Here is a 20426-nt window from a genome sequence, read left to right on the forward strand (position 1 = left end):
ACATCTCCCAACTGTGCACCCAAGGGACAGAACTTAATTTACATCTAGAGTGATGAGTACAAAGGACCCTGGAAAGTGTAATGTTTAGCTTTCCATCCTCTGCAGTACAGGAAAGCACACAGGAAGGAGGAATGGATGCCAAGTGCCCTTCCTCCCCACCCCAGTCCCTAGGGTGCATAATGGGCAAAGTTGCACAATCAAGGCTTACATCACCACCAAGATTTCTACTCAGCCATAGAAATCAAGAGACTTCTTAGAAGGTGAAAGTAGAAACCCTTGCCCACCTCTGCACCTTGTCAGGCCAACTCTCTCATCCTCTCCCAGTCACGTTGTAGTGCCATGAGAAAGCACTTCGCAGACCTCAACCTACTGATCAATTGACCAAAGACCTCAACTACTGTGCTATGAAATCCATCATTACCTTAACCCTGAGGCCTCCCTTCCCAGTGAGTGACAGAGGCAGAAATACAACTGCAGGCTGATCCTGGGAGACATGGGACTCTTCTGCAGGTCAGGTTTGGCTCAGGTTCCCTGCCAGCCTTTTCCAACCTACCCAGGATGGTCTAGGGTGCTTCATTCAGCCTTCCTTCCCTCTCTGTCCACTCAGGCTCAGATCTGCATCACAGTCGGATGGTTCTCCCAGCCTTCTCTAGCTCCTGCCCACTTTCTCTCACGGGCATTTCCCCTAATAAAACTCTTGCACATGGCATCCCATTTTGGTGTCTGCTCTTTGGAAAACCTGAATTAACACACATATTTTACATGTTTCATACTCAATTCTGCTCTCTGCTCCTGCCTGGATGCCCACCTACAATGTCCTGTCACATTCTCTCCACCCACTCAAATCCTACCCGTATTTTGGACACAGCACTTACCTCTTCCATGAAGTTCCCTGAGTTCCATTGTTTGCATGGACCATGGGCCTTTCCTCTTCCTCCCAGATTTGCATATTTTTCATTGTCTCCTGTTTCAAGGATATTGAGCATATGTTTAGCTACCCTAATATATGAGGCCGAGGAAGAGGTCATATATTTACTTTCCTAATAACTTCAGAAGTGCTTTGGAAGAGAAGACAGAATACAGTAGCTCCATTAAAATCTTGTTGAAATGATTAGTTTATAATTCAAAGAATGAAAATTACAGAAACAAATAGAAGCTTTTGTCCACCCAACAAACTGGCTAAGATCTTTCAAGGCAGTGGACAATACATCCCCCAGCAGAAAACATCAAAAAACAGCATCTCTCCTTCATTTCTCTCTTCCACATCTCCCAACTGTGCATCCAAGGGGTCGGATGTATCCAAGGTTTAGGGCAGTGAACTAGTCTGTATGACTTTCAGTAAATATGCAAAATGACATAAATTTATCTGAAGCCAATTTGACAATATAGAGCAGAAGCCTAAAAATATACCTATTCTTTAACTCAGCTATTTTATTTCTAGGAATAAAGAGAAATTTTAAGTTACAAAGACTATCAGGGTAGCATAGGTGGAGAAAACAGACTCACAGGGTGGGTCAAACCCCAGCTGTTGCTGCTGCTCCTCCCTTCCCCTCTCCTCTCCCCTTCCCTTCCCCATCCCTCCTCATCCTCCTCCTTTTCTTCATAGTTAAGCTTTAATTCCACTTCCATTCATTCCTAGATTCACTGGGCATTCAGAGACCAGGCTGCCCAGGCACAAGCACTGATACTCTAGAAGTTCCGTGGCTCAGTGCCGACCACACTCTTACATTTCCAATGCAGCATTTCTGTATTACCATTCATTTCCATCAGCAAGTTTTGTATTTAAAGCACCCAGTCTCCAATACTTTAAGACAGTATGGTGACCAAAGGCATGACTGAAACCCTTTAGGCCCCCAAAAGTGGATTCCGGGAATCCCTCACCAAGACATTAAGCATATTTGCTCAAACATGGGCTATATTAGATGTAACAATAACTCATTCATGTCCTTATTTATTCACCCATTTCACAGGTACTTACCAAGTGCACACTATATGCTGAGTGCTGTTCTAAGGGGTGGTGAATAAGACAAGTTCCTACCCTCATGGGAGACAGACAATAAGCTGAATAATACATTAGATAATTTTGGTGAACAGTAGGTGCTACAAATAAAATAAGACCAGAAAATCTGGTCGAGAGCGAGTGAGGGATACCATGAGATTCATGGAGCAGGGGCCTGGGCCCCTCTGCAGAGGTGGTATTCAATGAGAAGAAGTCAAGAGTCAGGTATACACAGGGCTGGGGAGGAACAGTTAAAGGCTTGGAGATGTTTCATTCTCTCTTCTTTCTATTCGGTATGTCCTGACTTTTAACTAAGAAGACCTGTTTTCTAAGAAGGAAAAGAATTATAGTTAAAACCAAACAAAAAAATCTGCAGAGTTAAATATTTAGGATATATACTTAAGAGATAAATTTTCATTTCCTGTGAGACAGGATTTTTAGGTGGATTCTAAAAATCCTTGAGCACTTGTCCCTAAACTTTGCCTTGACCGTGTTTTTCTTCCCGAAGAACAAAGTGCTCTATCTTCTCACATGACATAGAGCTGCAGTATTCTATTTTAGAAACGTCCGAGGGAGAGGTTAGACACAGGCCTATAAATTTTCTCTGAAATCATCAGAGTCTCTCTAAATAGCATCTTACTGTTCAGAAAGCCCTTCTGGTCCCTGAAAAAACAAAAAGCACTTTCTCACAGTGAGACAGAAAAGCAACGCCGCGTTCTGAAAGTTTCAGCTCATAGTTTCCCAGCCTCCTTTTCCTTTACAAGGACCGTGCACAGGCTGCTGAGCCTCAGTGTGCCACGAAGGGCCACCCCTAAAAGAGGCACTGAGCCTCAGTGTGCCACAGAGGGTCACTCCTAAAAGAGGCACCCCTAAAAGAGGCACTAGCTCGTGGGGATTAGGACACTTGTGCCCAGCTTATGTGTGTCATGGTCTGAAGCTGAGGTGGGCTGCAAAGGGGCAGTGAGCACCCTGGGGGCCTGGGGCTGTGCAGCCAGCACCAACCAGGAGGGCTATTTATTCACATTACAGTTTCTCATGGGGCCTTGAAAAATAGGGTACCCCTATCTATGAGAGTCTAAGCTTACCTTACATGAAAGCCAGAGGTCAATCTGGTTAAATAACTGTGGGAGGAAAATTATTGCTCATCCCTACCGAAAATGAGCAACAGAATTGTTCCATGCAGACCCTGCCTTGATGGAATCCCAACGTCTCCCCACCCAGTTTGAGCCCAGATTTACTGGGTGCCTCCTGCCCCCAGACTGAATTCAGCCCTCTCCTTTCTGTATCACTCTGCAGGAACTTCCAGAAGGAGAGCTGACAGCAGGGTGTAATCAGAGCCACTGACTCCTCTCAGGCGGCCCTCACTTCGGCTCCTCCTCACTCCCTCTCTGCGTTGGCCTAGTGCCTGGGCAGAAGCTTGGCCTCCTGTACCCCTGGGCCCCCTTCCGCACTGGCCAGGCGTATTCTTGTACTTTCAGCCTGTGGGCCACCCCAGCTTATCCCTCCACGTGGCGGAAAAGCACCTGGCTCTTTCTGGATCTTTCAGAGGAGGTCGCTTCCGAGCAGGAGCTGACAGTCCTAGACATATTCCCTTCTGTCCTGCTGTCCTGGAACCCCTGAACTATCCAAGGGGAAGCCGGGATGGGGAGTGTTCAGCTCCCACTGTACCGTGCCTCTGGCCGATGACACTCTTCCAGACTCCTACTCACTTGTGGTGACTTTTCTCCTAGCAGCATCTTTCCCTCTCTGCTAACCGGCTTCTCCTGAACAATCACTGGGGGCATCAGGCCTGTGGGTACAGGTCTGAACTCTAATTTTGGACATGGTTAAATTTTTTGCCATGAGAAATACTCAGCCAATGTGTGAATGTTGCAGGGTTTCTGTTTAAAACAAGTCCATGACTAGGCCTGCCCTTAGAAAGCCCATGAACGAATGACATAAATTAAAAGCCCCTTGGGGATCAGTGCCCGTAGCACAGTGGTTATGGCACCAGCCACATACACCGAGGGTGACAGGTTTGAACCCCAATCCAGGCCAGCTAAAACAGCAGTGACAACTGCAACAAGAAATAGCGGGTGTTGTGGCAGGGCCTATAGTCCCAGCTACTTGGGCAGCTGAGGCAAGAGAATTGCTTAAGCCCAAGAGTTTGAGGTTGCTGTGAGCTGTGATGCCATGGCACTCTACCAACGGTGACATAGTGGGACTCTCTCAAAAATAAATAAATAAATAAATAAATAAATAAAAATAAAGGGTCAAGCCTTGTAAGAGGAGATTGTTCCAGTACTGGAACAGCAAGAATTTCAAGACCCAGACCCCAGATACTGGGCTTGAGTGATATACCTTGATGCTTTATGTGGTACTGTAGGTGTGAGCAGGCACCAGAACATTCTAGACTTTTCTGGTCTGGCCAACAGGTCAGGCCATGTGAGCTACCAAGAACACTCATTTGTGGAATGTGTCTGAGAATCACATCCACCTGCCTCCACCCTTCTCTGGTTTGTTCCCTATGACTGCTTATTTACTGCTGCAGGGGGTAACCAAATTCCTTTTTATCATTATTATTTTTTAGACAGAATCTTACTGTGTCACCCTGGGTAGAGTGCTATGGTATCACAGCTCACAGCAACCTCAAACTCCTGGCCTTAAGTGATTCTCTTGCCTCAGCCTCCCAAGTAGCAGGGACTATAGGTGCCTGCCACAACACCCAGCTATTTGTTGTTGTTGTTGTCATTGTTGTTTAGCTGGCCTGGCCGGGTTCAAACCCACCTGCTTCGGTGTATGTGGCTGGTGCCCTAACTGCTGAGCTATGGGTGCTGAGCCAGGGTAACCAAATTCTGAGCAAACTTGAAGTGAACCCAAATGATCTTTCTCACCCACACTCAAACCAGACTACACGCCACAGTCTGATCTTGCTGAAGTCTCACTGTCCCCAACTCTGTCATATCAGAGCATCAGTTCTGACCCAACTAAGCTTCTCTGCTCCAGCAGTGCTTTTTAAGCTTAACTCCCACACCTAAGGTGCTTTAAAGATTCTTGGGAAATAAAAGCCAACAGGAGAACACTTGAACTTTTAAAAATTCTAGTTTATGTCTATGCACGTGTGTACTAAGTCATGATATAAAATGTCTCTCTCTAGAGTCAAATAAACATTTTTGAAAGCTACTAATTCAGAGGTTAAGCGCAAACAGAAGCTGCATCCTCTGTATTCCAGCCTTTCACATTCTTAGTTAGTATTTATAGATAGTGCCGTGAGTGGGTTTAGAGACCGAAGCTCTGAGAAGTTGGAGAAGAGTGGTCAAAAGGAAGGAGCATTAGCAGTAGAAGAGAGACTTTTGAGGATTTTTTTTTCTTTGCCATTTTTGGCCAGGGTTGGGTTTAACCCCACCACCTCTGGTATATGGGACTGGCACCCTACCCTTTTGAGCCACAGGAGCCACCTGACTTTTGAGGATTTTGAGGAAAAATGTTCCTATGAGACTATTCTGCGTAAAATACTGTGAGCTCCTCATCCACCTTCTCAGCAAACTTTTCCAGCAAAGTCTGCTCTGCCCACGCATGCCTTATGTAAGTGGATTCTTCAGAGTACACGCAATGGGGTGGGGAGACGCAATCACAATGATCTTCAACATAAGCCCATGAGGTTAGCTGGATGGCTATTATTTCCCCAATTTCCCAGGAAAGGAAGCTGAAGCCAAGAGAGGCAGTGACTTGCTGAGGGTTGCGCAGCTCATGATAAGTGGCAGAGCTTTCCTCAAGTCCAGGTATCCTGAGCCTAAGACTCAAATTATTTCAACTCAGGTCAGGCAAGAAAGCTCATTACCAAGATCAGGCCTTTTGTTTATCTATTGAAAACTCAACAGTTTTCTTAGGACTTTATCTTAGATTAATGTTTGTGTATAGATGTCATACATCCTTTGCTGAGAGTTTAAATATTTGGAAGGGTTTCCCCTCCTATAATATCTAATCAAACAATTAAAATAATACTTCATATTCTTATGTATTTCTAGTTTAAGTTATTCCTCTTTATTTTATATACTCCTTTAAGCCACTTTATATATGATTGGATATTGAAAGTGGATTTTTCTTTTATTCCTTTAAAAAATTTCCAGAGAATTTTTAATCGATGTAATCTCATCTGATTATCAAAACAGATAACAGAATTAGTGTAGGTTTCTTTACCCCCATTTGAAATGGGGTTCCAGGAAAGAAACTGAGCCACAGGGAAGTGAAGATGACTTCCTCAAGTTCACAACTACATAATTTGTAGCAAAAACAGAACTGGAATTCTACTTCTGATTCTCCCTTCAAACTTCTTTCCTCCACTAGACCAAACTAGAGCATAATACATGGATTAAATGAATGAATTATTAAGGCCATGATGGTAAACTTGGTAAAGAAGGCAGAATGTAATGTTAGTTTTTAGAAAGCTTCTAGAGAGCAAAGAAAATGTAGGTGCTCCCAAAGACCCAGGACCACCATCAAGCAGGTGTATTCCACAAAGGCAGACAAAAGCAAGGGAGCATACATGGAAACCTGTCTGGGACTCTGTTCATTCTCCTGCCCTGGAGGTGTTCCCTATCAGCACTCCATTCCATCATGCTTCAGAAAGCTGGGGACCCCATGCTGAATGCTGACAGGGAAGAAGTTTAATGGGAGATAGTGGGAGCCTCCCTGTACCTAAGGGAGCTATTTAGGTCAATGACCTCTGTATTGATAAAATTTATACCCCATCAAAGTCAACAGCAGCTCACTAGAGTCTACAGAGTGAGTATCAAGGAATGTGAAGCTGAATGGAGAACTGAGTTCTAGGAGTGGCCATATAAACTGGACTGTGGCTGGGTACAATGAGTCCTAAGGGAATTATTTTCAACTCCACAATACTTAATCTAAAATAAATTGTAAGAAACTGTCTTTGTTTTCTTCCTCCCCCCTTTCAATTCTTTTTGTTGTTGTTGTTGTTGGGGAATCATTGAGGGTACAATGAGCCAGGTTACACTGCTTGCATTTGCTGGGTGAAGTCCCTCTGTTAGTAGTGTTCCACCCCAAGAGGTGTGTCACACACCATGGTCCCACAACCCCCTCCCTCCTTCCTTCTCTCCCCTCCCCTATTCCCCCTCTCCCCACCATGTATTAGCATCAATTGCCCTCATATCAGAATTGAGTACATTGGATTCTTACTTCTCCATTCTTGTGAGGCTTTACTAAGAAGAATGCATTTCGGCTCCATCCAAATTAACACAAAAGATGTAAAGTCACCATTCTTTTTAGTGGCTGAATGGTATTCCATGGTGTGCATATACCATAGTTTGTTAATCCATTCCTGGATTGGTGGGCATTTAGGTTGTTTCCACAATTTCGCAATTATAAATTGAGCTGCAATAAACAGTCTAGTGCAAATGTTCGTACGGTAAAATGATTTTTTTTTCTTCTGGGTAGATTCCCAGTAATGGGATTGCAGGATCTGATGGGAGGTCAGCTTTTAATTCAACTAAAATTGTGCTGAAGCCCTTAAGTAGCATCTGATATTATAGTTGATAGAATCATAAACCCAAGTTCTGAAAAATACAAATTTGGGTAACTTGAAATAAAATATGCTAGGTTTATTTTTTTTAAAGGCATTATTTAATGAAACATTCAGTCCTTCATAGACTAAAGGAAACTCTGAGCCTCTCGGCAACAACAGTACATGCAGAATAAGCTAGCATGCTAGTCCTAAGAGTTATTCATGCAAAGAGCCACACACAGAATTTCCCTTTGATCAATAAAATGGATTCGTAAGATGCCTGACTAAGGTTGGGTAGTGGCCAAGGGACAGAACTTTTCTGGGCAAAACACTTGTGCATCCAAGGATTGAGTGTATGACTTTAGGTGGAAATGTAAAATGAAGATAAATTTTTCTGAGCCATGAGTTTACATTTTCTTTATGATTCTGCTTTGATGTCAAAATACTAATAATTAAAACTTCACATCCTCATGCAGCTATATGAGATCAGTCAATTAAGTACTTGAACTCATCCCAGGAAAAGTGCTATATAGCTCATTGCTGAATATCACTATAGTCCCCTTCAAAGTGACTCCTTAGGAAGCTATGCACTGACACCAGTGTCCAGTCCATCTTTCAAAGCACTTTTTTCAGGATGAGTTCATGAACTTAATTGTCTTACCTCATACAATGACAGTTCTGATGGTCATTTCAGAAAAAGAGTTCCAGAATTGCTTTGAAAGGTAGACTCATTGCTGACATCAGTGCATAGCTTCCCAAGGGGAGTATTTCAAAGGTAACCTTAGTGATATTCAGCAATGAGCTATGTAGCACTTTTTCTAGGATGTTTGTAAATACGATCAGGCAAGAGAAGGAAATAAAGGGCATCCAAATGGGGGCAGAGGAGGTCAAACTCTTGCTCTTGCTGACAATATAATCTTATACTTAGAGAACCCCAAAGACTCAAATCCAAGACTCCTAGAAGTGATTAAAAAAATATAGCAATGTCTCAGGATATCAAATCAATGTCCAGAAATCAGTAGCCTTTTTATATGCCAGTAACAGGTAAGATGAGAAGCTAATCAAGTACACAATTCCCTTCACAGTAGCTTAAAAAAAAAAAAACAACCTGGGAATATGCATAACAAAAGAGGTGAAGGACCTCTACAAAGAAAATTTTGAAATCCTAAAAAAAGAAATAGCAGAAGATATTAACGAATGGAAGAACATATCATGCTCATGGCTGGGAAAAATCAACATCAACAATTGTTTGAATTGTCAACAATTTAACAATCAACAATTGTTAAAATGTCTACACTTTCCAAAGCAATCTACAGATTCAATGTAATCTCCATTAAAATACCAACACCATACTTTCAAGTATGGAAAGATTTGGAAAAAATAATTCCAAGATTTGGAAAAAATAATTCTTCATTTTGTACAGAACCAGAAAAAAAAACCCATATAGCCAAGGCAATTCTTAGTAATAAAAACAAAGCTAGGGATATCACTCTACCAGACTTTAGACAATACTACAAGGCCTTAGTGATCAAAACAGCATGGTATTGACACAAAAATAGAGACATTGACATTTGGAACTGAATAGAAAACCATGAGATAAAACTAACATCTTACAGCCACCTAATCTTTGATAAACCGAACAAGAACATACACTGGGGGAAAGAATTCCTATTCAATAAATGGTGCTGGGAGAACTGGATAACCACATGTGAAAGACTGAAACTGGACCTATACCTCTCACTCCTTAGAAAAATTAACTCAAGATGGATAAAAGATTTAAATCTGAGGCAGAAAACAATAAAAATCCTTGGAGAATGTGTGGGGAAAACACTCAAAGATATCAGCCTGTGGAAAGATTATATGAAGAAGACTTCAGTGGCAATTGCAACAAACAAAAATTGACAATTGGGATTTAATTGAACTGCATGGCTTCTGTACAGCCAAGGAGACAATAACCAAAGCAAATATACAACCTTCAGAATGGGGAAAGATATTTGCATATAATGAATCAGAAAAAAGCTTGATAACTAGGATCTACAAAGAATTCAAATTAATCAACATAAAAAGAGCCAACATTACCTTATATCAATGGGCAAGTGAGATGAATAGAGCCTTATCTAAAGAAAACAGACAAATGGCTAACAAACATACAAAAAAATGCTCATCATTCCTAGTCCTCAGAGAAATGCAAATCAAAACTACCTTGGGATATCACTTAAACCCAGTGAGAATGGCCCACATCATAAAGTCTCAAAGCTGCAGAGGCTTGGCCTGGATGTGGAGAGAAGGGAACACTTTTGTACTACTGGTGAGACTGCAAACTAATACAACCCTTTTGAAAGGAAGTATGGAGAATACTCATAGAACTCAAATTAGACCACCCTTTTCATCCTGCAATCCCATTACTAGACATCTACCCAGAGGGGGGAAAAATCCTTGTAGCATAAGGACATTTGTACTAGACTGTTTATCACAGCTCAATTTATAATCACCAAAATATGGAAACAGCCTAAATGCCACCAACCCATTAAGGGATTAGCAAGCTGTGGTATATGTATACCATGGAATACTATTCAGCCACTAAAAAGGATGGAGACTTTATGTCTTTTGTATTAACCTGGATGGAGATGGAACACATTCTTCCTAGTAAAGCATCTCAAGAATGAAGAAGCATGAATCCAATGTACTCAATTCTAATATGAAGGCAGTAGATGATCTAAAACAAATGGGGAGGTTAGGGGAAGGAGGGAGTAGGGGGAATGGGGGATCATGGTGTATGGCACATTTCTTGGGGGTGGGACACAATTATAAGAGGGACTTTATCTAACAAATCCAATCAGTATAGCCACTTGTACTCTCTATGAATCTCAAATAATATATATATAAAGTACACACATGTGCAAACATTAACTCAAAATGGATCATAGACCTAAATGTAAGAGCTAAAATTATAAAACTCTTAGAGGAAAAGTTAGAGGTTAATCTTTATGACCTTGAGTTGGACAGAGTTTTCTTAGGATACCAAAAGTACAAGTGACAAAAAGAAAAACAAGTAAATTTAACTTCATCAAAACTAAAAATTTTGGTGCTTCAACAAACACCATGAAAAAGGTAAACAACAGATTCTGGAAGAAACAAGAGTGTGGTGTGAGCATGGGGAAGCAAACGAAAACAAGGAAGTATGCAACTATGAAGCGAATGCTTAGTCTCAGGGATCAGAGGCTTAAAGAAAAGGACAGATTGAAACCTAAAAAGAAAGAAAAGAAAGATCCCAGCACATTATAGGAAAGAGAAGTCCCCCAGCACCCTTCCTGCTTATTCTTCCAATATAATACACAACTGAGCCCGTCTTGCCACATCTTGGTTGATACCAACTTTATCAACTTTTCCATTAAAGCCAAACTGGACTTAGTTCAGTCAATGATGGACTGTCGGTATGCCAAGTGCTTTCCTTGTATAACTGACTGTGTAATGGCTGAAATTGAGAAATTGGGGCAGAAGTATCGAGTGGCCCTCAGGATTGCCAAGGACTCAAGATTTAAACGATTACCATGCACACACAAAGGAATCTATGCAGATGACTGCTTAGTACAGACAGTAACTCAGCACAAGTGTTACATTGTGGCCACAGTTGATCAAGACCTTAAGTGAAGAATCTGGAAAATCCCTGGAGTTCCTATCATGTATATTTCTAACCACAGATACAATATTGAACCGATACCAGATGATTATGGAGGCCCTAATTCTTATAAGACAGTGTTCACATGCCTTTCTTCAACTAACTTTCTCTGTTAACAGTTTGTTAAACATGAAATACCATGAATTATTACTCTGTTCACCAGCTTGCTTTATTATGACCTGGAGGATGTAGGTAAATAAACTCATGTTTGGATGCTATTTTGAAAATGATATTTTATCTCATTGATGGTCAAAGATGCAAAATCTTATGAAGAATGCTTCATTCTTTTTTGAGTTCTGTTGCACAATGTGGTAATTATAGTTAATATTAGAGTAAATATCAAATGTTCTTACCACAAAAATGTTAAGTATTTGAGGTGATGGATATATTGACTAGTTTGATTTAATTATTCCAAATTATATTCATAGATTATAACATCACTGTGTACTCCATAAGTTTATACAACTATAAATTATTGGTTTACAATAAAAATAAAATTGTTGCATCTTTTTGTAAAAAAAAAAAAAAGTGAACAACAACCCACAAAAATGGGAGAAAATAATTGCAAATCATGTTTCTGAATATAGGAACTTGTATATGGAAAATATGAAGAACTCCTACAACTCAACAATACAAAGCCAAATCGATAAATTTTTTGAAATGGGCAAAGGGGTGGCTCACACCTATAGCTCTGGCACTTTGAGAGGCTGAGGCAGGAAGATTGCTTTAGACCAGGAGTTCAAGACTATCTTAGCAACATACTTCAACTGTTTTCTACAAAAATTGAAAAAGGTGTGGTGGCACATGTTTGTAGTCCCAGCTGGGTGGGAGGCTAGGCAGGAGGATTGCTTGAGCGAGTTTAAGGTTGCAATTAGCCATGAGGACGCCACTGCACTCCAGACTGGAAAACAGAGTGAGACTCTGTCTCAAAAAAAAAATAAAAAGAAAGAAAGACAGGGGATCTGAGTTAGATGTTTCTCATTAGATCTTCAAAGAAGTCATTCAGTGACCAAGAAGTACATGAAAAGGTGAGAGATGATCAACATCATTGGTCTTTAGGGGAATATAAATCAAAACTACAATAAAATACTGCTTTATACCCACTAAGATGCCTATAATCAAAAAGACATAAAAGTAAGTGTCAGCGAAGATGTGGAGAAATAGGAACACTTGTATATAATGTAAATATGAATGTACAATTGTACTTGTAAGAGAGTGTGGTATTTCCACAAAATATATATGTGTGTGTGTGTGTGTGTATACAGGGTGGCCATAATTGCACATGACCTTTATGGCCTGTATATATTTCTTGAATATATTGCCTAGTTGACAGCAACGTCAAACTCCTGAGTTCAAGTGATCCTCTTGCCTCCTGAGTAGCTGGGACTACAGGAGCGGGCCATGATGTCTGGCCAATTTTTCTGTTTTCAACAGGGATAGGGTCTTACTCTTGCTCAGGCTGGTTTTGAACTTCTCAGCTCAAGCAGTCCTCCTTGCCTCAGCCTCCCAAAATACTAGGATTACAGGCATGAAGCACTGTGCCTGGCCCACATATATATTTTTAAAAGATACAAAGTTGCCATACAATCTGGTATTTCTATTCCTACACATATCCCCAAGAGAAATGAAAACTTATGCCCATAAAAACTTGAACATGAATATTTATAACCTCGTTATTCATAACCCAAAAGTAGAAATAACTCAAAGATGATAAACTGATGAATGGATAAATAACATATAGTGTATTTTCATCCATGTAATGAAATATTATTCATTAATAAAAATGAACGAAGTCCTGCTACATGCTATAATACAGATGACACTTGAAAACCTTATGCTAAATGAAAGAAGCCAGTCACAAATGACCACATATTATATGATTCTATGTATGTGAAATATCCAGAATAAGCAAATCTATACAGACATAAATTATTGGTTGCCTAAGTTTTGGGGTATCAGTGTGGAAGAGGGCAGGATATGAAGAATGATCGCCAGTGTTCTTTTTGGTGATGAAAATATTCTAAAACCATGGTGATGGATGCAGAACTCTGAATATTCTAAAAACTATTGAATTACACACTTTAAATTGGGGAATTGTACTGTATGTGAACAATATTTCAACAAAGCCATGAAAAATATACCACAGTAATAATAAGAATGTGTTGTAGATATTGTCCTCTTTGTATTCCACTATTGTTAATATTTGATTATTTTATTAATGTTTGAAAAAAGTATGTGCTGTACTTAGAGGCATCCTTTTGATTTATGAGACCGTTACCATATAAAGGTCCATTATAAAGTGTTAATTCAAATTAATTACATTGTCACCTTTGAGTAGCCACCATTAGACAGTGCTGGATACTGGATGGGACTTACTCCCTTTCTCCGTGTGAAGCATAACTTACTAAGCAGAGTAAGCGTTCCCTTACGCAGAATGGGGAGGCATAGATGTATTCAATTTTAGTAAAATAATCTCACAGACTATCTGTGGGGACCTTTCTGATGTGAAATTAAATTGTGGCGCAGGCAGAGATTTTATTACATTTACATGGACCCATAAAATAACTTTTATGGTTCCCAGTGGTGCAAATCCTCCTTAATTTTGTTAATTATTTCCCCCCAGTTATCCTTAGCCATGTCTGCTAATTCAGTATTGATCTTGATACTAAGATATGTTATGGTCTTAGAAATTCACTTGAGTCCCTGCTGAATGAAAAGAACTAAGGAAGCAGATCTTACCCGAGCTAATGTTTTGGATAGATTCCAATTAATATTACAGCTGAGGATGACAATGTCCTTCCACACAATGTTCCAATGTTCAGAGCTGGGCACATAACCCAGAGCGGAGTGTTAGAGGATGTCCCAGAAAAACCCGAGGAGGAGGTGATGTGGGGGTTTTGTTTAATTTCTACACTTTGGTCTGCTCACTGCTCTCTTGTCGCACACACCCTCCCACCACCGCTTCAAGGTCTTCAGGCTGAACTCGGGAAATGACCTGTTATTCTGATTGCTTCTACTCCTTTCTGTATTAATCCTCCCCAGTTAACCTATTCACACTTTAATTGGAATTTTCTGAAGAAAATTTCTTAAATTAGATGGTCTTAACTGTAATATGCAGCAAGTAATTTGTTACTATTGATAGTCATATTACTGACTTTTTAAATGATTTGCTTTTTCAAAAAAATAAATGGGAAGAAGTTCAAGGTTATCCTCTCACTCTCAGCTGCCTCTAGATATGCTTTTGAATAAAGGAGGGTGCAGTTGCCAGTAACACAATGGAAACCGGGAAGAGTCCTCTGTCCAGAGTTGAGTGACTATTGCCGATGGGCTCTGGTAATTGGTTTACTTTACCGAGAATTTGTTGAATGCCTACTATGTACAAAAAATTAATTTGAAATTAGTTGCTTTTTAAAACTGAAACTTCAATGTGCCTTCAATTTCTGGGTCATCCAATTAATTTCAGCATGTTAAAGGACTTTCTGTTTTATGATACATAATTATATAATGTGGGCCTCTTGTGAATCTTAATTCTTTCATTAACTTACTTCATTTAACTTATTAGGTACCCGTTTATAGCTTTGTAAAATGTACTGTACTTAAAAGTAATAACTTCAGCACTTTGAAATATTTTAGAATTCATTCTTTTCATTAAAATCAAACTAATTTCTTCTTCCTCCTGTCTATTATTTTGAAATATTGAGGTTATGCTACTTGGGTTCTTTTGTCTTATTTCTTTTTATGTTGTATTATCAGTTCCCAAGAGGCATCCAGTGTTGTAACTTGGAACTCACACTCAGTTCACAGTCACAGACACTGGTTGATGGTGGTAGCAATTAACCTGCTTTATATTCCCTGTCTACCCTCAGTTATAAGGATTATTAAGGAAAGAGAGAGAGACTGAGAGAGAGAGAGAGAAGTGGGATGGGGGTGTGTATTGCCCTGGCAGAAGCCAGATCTGGGGTAATTTTTGGAGTTAGCAAAACTACAGCCCCATTAGTTTCATTTTTTTCCTACTTGATGATACCCTCTGGTCCACCACTTACATCATCTGTGGCTTCCTTCCTTTATCCTCCCATTAAATTGCTCTCAAATCCTATACTTATACAAAATTATACACAAAAACACTTTTTAGTTTACACATTTATATGTAATAGATATTATTTTTTATCTCTTGGTGCTTAATAAACTACCCCAAAACTTAGTGGTTTAAAACAGTGATGTGTTATTTCTCACAATTCTGCAACCTGAAATAGGCTCAGCAAGGTGGTTTTCAAACCCGCCTGAGCAGGTATCTGCTGAATGTCTAAGATGGCCTCTTCACTTACCCATCGGGTGTCTCAACAGGGATGACTAGAACTGCTTGGCGCTGGTGAGGCATCTCTCTCTCAACATGAGCTTTCTGTATGGCTAGCTTGGCTTCCTCACAGCAGTGTTCTTAGGGCAACTGGACTTTTCACGTGGTAGCTGGCTTCCAATAGGGAGGAAGCAGAAGCTGCCAGTCCTCCTAAGGCCAGAGGCAGACCTGAGACACTTCCACCAATACCATACATAAAGGCAGCCAGATTCAAAGAGAGGAGAAAGGAGATATGAAGATTGACATATGAATGTGGAGAAAAGGAACTGGGAGAACTATCTCACATATGGCACAAAATTCAAACAATACAAAAATATGTGCCCTGTCAAGTAAGTCTTTTTGACAATTCTGTCCCCAAGACACTCAGGTACAACTACACTATACACTTTTTGCATGTCCTTCCAGAAATATTCTATATATAAACAAACATGCTTTACACATATCTTTTTTAATATATATTTTTTGCATGTATTCATTAAATATTTATTATTTGAATGAATGACAAACAATTTCATCTACTAATCCTTAAATTGCTCAAAAGTGTGACAATCTATAACTTCAAATTTCATATGACCTTACTCCTTCTGTGCTCTAGTTTCTAAAAGCTTGATAATTCTTTCTATTTCTTAGCAAAAATTCTTAAGTTCTTGGTGCATAAACTAGTGGCATTATAAAATTATTTTAGTTCAAATGGAAAGGCAGATCCCTGCCAGACTGACCCAGGTGCCAACTATCCGAACTGAAATAAATAAAAATAGGAAGTAAACTTTTCTGTCACCCTCCAAAAGTTCAAGAATTGCATTCTACCACTTAAGGCTTTATTTAGAAGTTTTGGGGGTTTTTTTGGTGAAACTTACTGTCCATGAAATTTTCTAATTACATAGTGGGAGTTTTACTATTCAAAATCATTTCTACTTTCAAAAGTCGGAAAGAAATATATTAAATATATTAATGTGTTAGTGTAAGAAATACATTTAAAAAGTTCTGACTTCTGACTTTTTAATATATTTCTCACCTTAACGATCTATGTAACATCATTTTGTTCCAATGTAGCCTTCTCTACAGTGCCCATGCCCTGCTTTTTTTTGATTAATCATACATCTGAATGTAGTTCTGTTCTTTGTAATGGCTACACATATTCCTTTGGTAGATGTTTAGCCATTTCCATCTGTTATTATTACCAACACTGCTTCAGTGAATATTATTCCTATGTGTATTTGTGTGTGTTTGTTAGTGAGAAAAATACCTGTAAGTCAATAATAGTAAGGCTGCGAAAAATCTCTAAGTCAGTGGTTCTCCACTGGGGAAGATATGGGTACAGGAAACTGTCTATTATACATGCTCTGTCTCATCTCCAGGAGACTCTGGTCACACTGCCAGCAGCTGTGATAATATATCCCTTGTTTCACTAAATGAGAACCCTCTTCTAAACCAGCTTCCTTATTCAGCACATAAGTCCCTTGCAGGACTGAGGGCCTAACTCACCCTCCACTGCCTTGTTGGCCTGTGAATGAATTGGTCTTTCCCCCAACCAGTAAGCACAGGAGCAACCACTGCGGGGCTACGCTGATGTCAACCAGTTTGCCCAAAGGGTGCCCTGTGAATCACCAAAGAACCTCTCTGCTCTGGAAAACAGAAAGTGATTCTGTCATCCAGCATATCTGGGAACACTGTACTCTATCTCAGCAAGTCATAATCCACGAGGTCAAATAAAGACTCTAGAGGCACCCTGCTCTCAAGAAAGCTGTTTGACACTGTTTAAATGAAAGAATGGCTGTAAACATCTGCGTCCTAGATTGATTTGAACATAGTACTCTGTTTTCATGGTACTCGTTTTGCCTACTGCCTATGGAATTAAGTTTTCTGAGAAACACTGATTGAGAAATGCTGGTGTAGAAGAAAAGTTACTGGACAGGAAAACTGACTCCACTTCCGACCAACTGTGCAATCTTGGAAGAGTCACAAATCACTCTGGCCCCGGGCAGTGAAATTGTCTGTGGTGGTGGTGGCTTGGTTTCTTTAACCTGAAGGAGCTCCCCTTCAGGGTCCCTTTCTGAAGACAATGCAGCATTTGGTGTCTGATGGGGGAATGTTAAGTTCCATCTGTTTATTTGCCCCTTGAGTTCTTAGTACTCTGCTCTTTAGCCGCCTGTACGCTAGTGGAAGTGAATGGGACCAGGAGGGCTTTTTTTTTTTTTTTTTTTTTTGCAGTTTTTGGCCAGGGCTGGGTTTGAACCCGCCACCTCCAGTATATGGGGCCAGTGCCCTACTCCTTTGAGCCACAGGCACTGCCCCAGGAGGGCTTTTGATTTGAGTCTTCTCATCCCTGCTGCCCACTCCCTTCTGATGCAGCCCCTCTTTCAGGTAAGAAAAAAGCTCTGCAGTTCGGCAGGCTGGCCTCCCACACGTATGTAGCAGGAGATGAATCCATCTACCTCTGTATCTTTGCTGCTTCTTTTCTGCATAGGCCATAAACACATTTTGTGCTCTAGGAAACATGATGTGGTATTCTTATATCAAATTCATATAACCTTTGCAAATGAGAACAGATCTTCAAACCAGGGGTAGTGTGATTTGTTTAGACTCTTTACTTCCTCCAACTGAGATGTTTTACATATACTAATCTAAAGACAATGAATCCTGAGCCAATTTCATGAGTGTAAGTTATTCCAGCCCCGAAATGAAGGGGCTGCTATGTGTCAGAAAACACAGATGCATAGGCAACCAAGAGCTATTGAGCTAAATATCTTTTTTTATTAATCAGAGCTTCAGAGATAAAATCTCCTTCTCAGGGACATCAAGGTGATTTGTGACACTCTCCGCACACCTTTATATTCGCAAACCAATGAGTACATCACACCAATCTCTCGTTTTCTCATCAGCGCCAGACATAAAACACAGGTAATCTTCATTTTACTCAGATGTTTCAATTAACTGTGGAAACCCTTTGGCTTATATTATACAGCATTTGTGAGTATTTCATTTCCGTTCAGTTTAAGCATCAAGTGGAACACACACTTAAAATCTTGTTACCTTTTTTTTTAGAAATTGATGCAATTAAATGGTAGAGCTGCCTGGGCTGAAGACAAAAAGAATGAACTATAAGAACAACTGAGATCTGTCTTTCTGTTGTCTTCCCAGGTATCCGATTCATGGTCTGGAAAGGCAAGGTCTGTTTTTACATTCACCAAGAACACAAAGGCCTGAAAATGGGAAATCCAAACACATTTATTTCTAAGAATTCATCTCTTTGTGCACAGTGGTTTTAATGCAATCCCCTTGTCTATTATTTTATCCTTAGCCCCTGCAGGAAGACGTCAGTGAATTTTTCTAGGTTAACCCTGAAGATATTTACAGCCTTCTAAAGAGCTTTTAATGAAGAATCCATTTTTTATAACAAGGACAACAAATACCAAATTTAGATCCCCTAGTTGACAATTTGAGGACTCAGGAACTGTAGGTTGTTTTATTTTGTTACCTGAGCTTTGTGAATGTGAGGAATCTTTACAGCTTTAACAGATTCTCTGAAGTTTCACCTCGCCTCTGGGACTGGTAGAAACAAAGAGATTGCATGAAATAAGTTTTAATTTTGTCACGCTGACAGCAAACAAGTGGCTTTAATTGAATTGGGCATTATTTGGTTTGGGATTTGGTTTTTTAACAGAGTTGATGGAAACTATTGGTTATCTTAAGGGGTTAAACAATTGGTTGAATTATTTAAACAATTTCTAGCACTGTACAGATATAAATTTAAAAAATTGTATTACAGTACAAAACATTGCATCAACTTAAGGACATCTATTGGAAATGTGAATATGACTAGAATTTGATAGTTACAATTTTGTGGACAGTTTACAAATATAGCATCCAAACAGTAGGTGTTAAATAATGGTTCAGGCTAACTCCAACTCTTCCAAGTCCTTCTAAAATCAACTGTGAGGGAGCAGTGAGAGGTGCTGCCTCCCTTTGCCGTCATTATAAAGATGTAATTCTGTTACAATTATTTAATCCCAAAGGCATTATTACACCTGTTCAGCAGTTTTCAACTACTCACTAAAATGATGTACAACTCCACTGTGATAAATCTCAGAGTGATTTTCTTATTAAACTTTCTTTCAAAGTGTTATGGCTAGAGGCTGAGGAATTTAAATCAATGTTTGGAGAAACTACATAATTACATAACCAATATGTTGTTTCAGGATTTGCTCTTTTATTTGTCAGAACCATGTACAACCTGAAGACACAATAAAAGAATTTTTTTAATCACTTAAATCATACAGCTCCGATTAAAGGATAATGCTTTCATAGAACGTTAGCACTGGAAGGGACCTTAGAGAACGTTAGTTAGTAGCTCTTGACACTTGGCATGAATTTTGTGAATCACATGCAGGGCTTGTTAGAACGGATTGCTGGGCCCCACTCCCAAAGGTACTGATTCCCTGGGCTTGGGAGGGGGATCCTGAGGATTTGCATTTTTTTTTTTTTTTTGAGACAGAGCCTCAAGCTGTCCCCCTGGGTAGAGTGCCGTGGCATCACAGCTCACAGCAACCTCCAACTCCTGGGCTCAAGCGAGTCTCCTGCCTCCGCCTCCCAAGCAGCTGGGACCACAGGCACCCGCCACAACGCCCGGCCATTTCTTGGTTGCACCCATCATTGTTGTTTGGCGGGCCGGGCTGGATTCGAACCCACCACTTCAGGTGTACGTGGCTGGTGCCCTAGCCGGTTGAGCCACAGGCCCCAAGCCAGGATTTGCATTTCTAACAAATTCTCAGGTGATATTGATACCAATAGTCCAGAGACTCCACTTCAAGAACCACCAATCTAATTTGTTTTACAAAGAGGCTAAGGCTCAGCAAAGCGAAGCAATTTGTATGGGGTAAGAAATAGAGTA

General features: G+C 40.1%; 1 pseudogene; it reads left to right on the plus strand.

The window, feature by feature from the left end:
* Positions 1-10655: 10655 nt before the first annotated feature.
* Positions 10656-11297, plus strand: LOC100956458 (annotated as a pseudogene).
* The last annotated feature ends 9129 nt before the right edge of the window (positions 11298-20426 follow it).

The sequence above is a fragment of the Otolemur garnettii genome, unplaced genomic scaffold (genome assembly GCF_000181295.1).
Source record: "Otolemur garnettii isolate 467f Iridium unplaced genomic scaffold, OtoGar3 scaffold00017, whole genome shotgun sequence".
Lineage (NCBI taxonomy): Eukaryota > Metazoa > Chordata > Mammalia > Primates > Galagidae > Otolemur > Otolemur garnettii.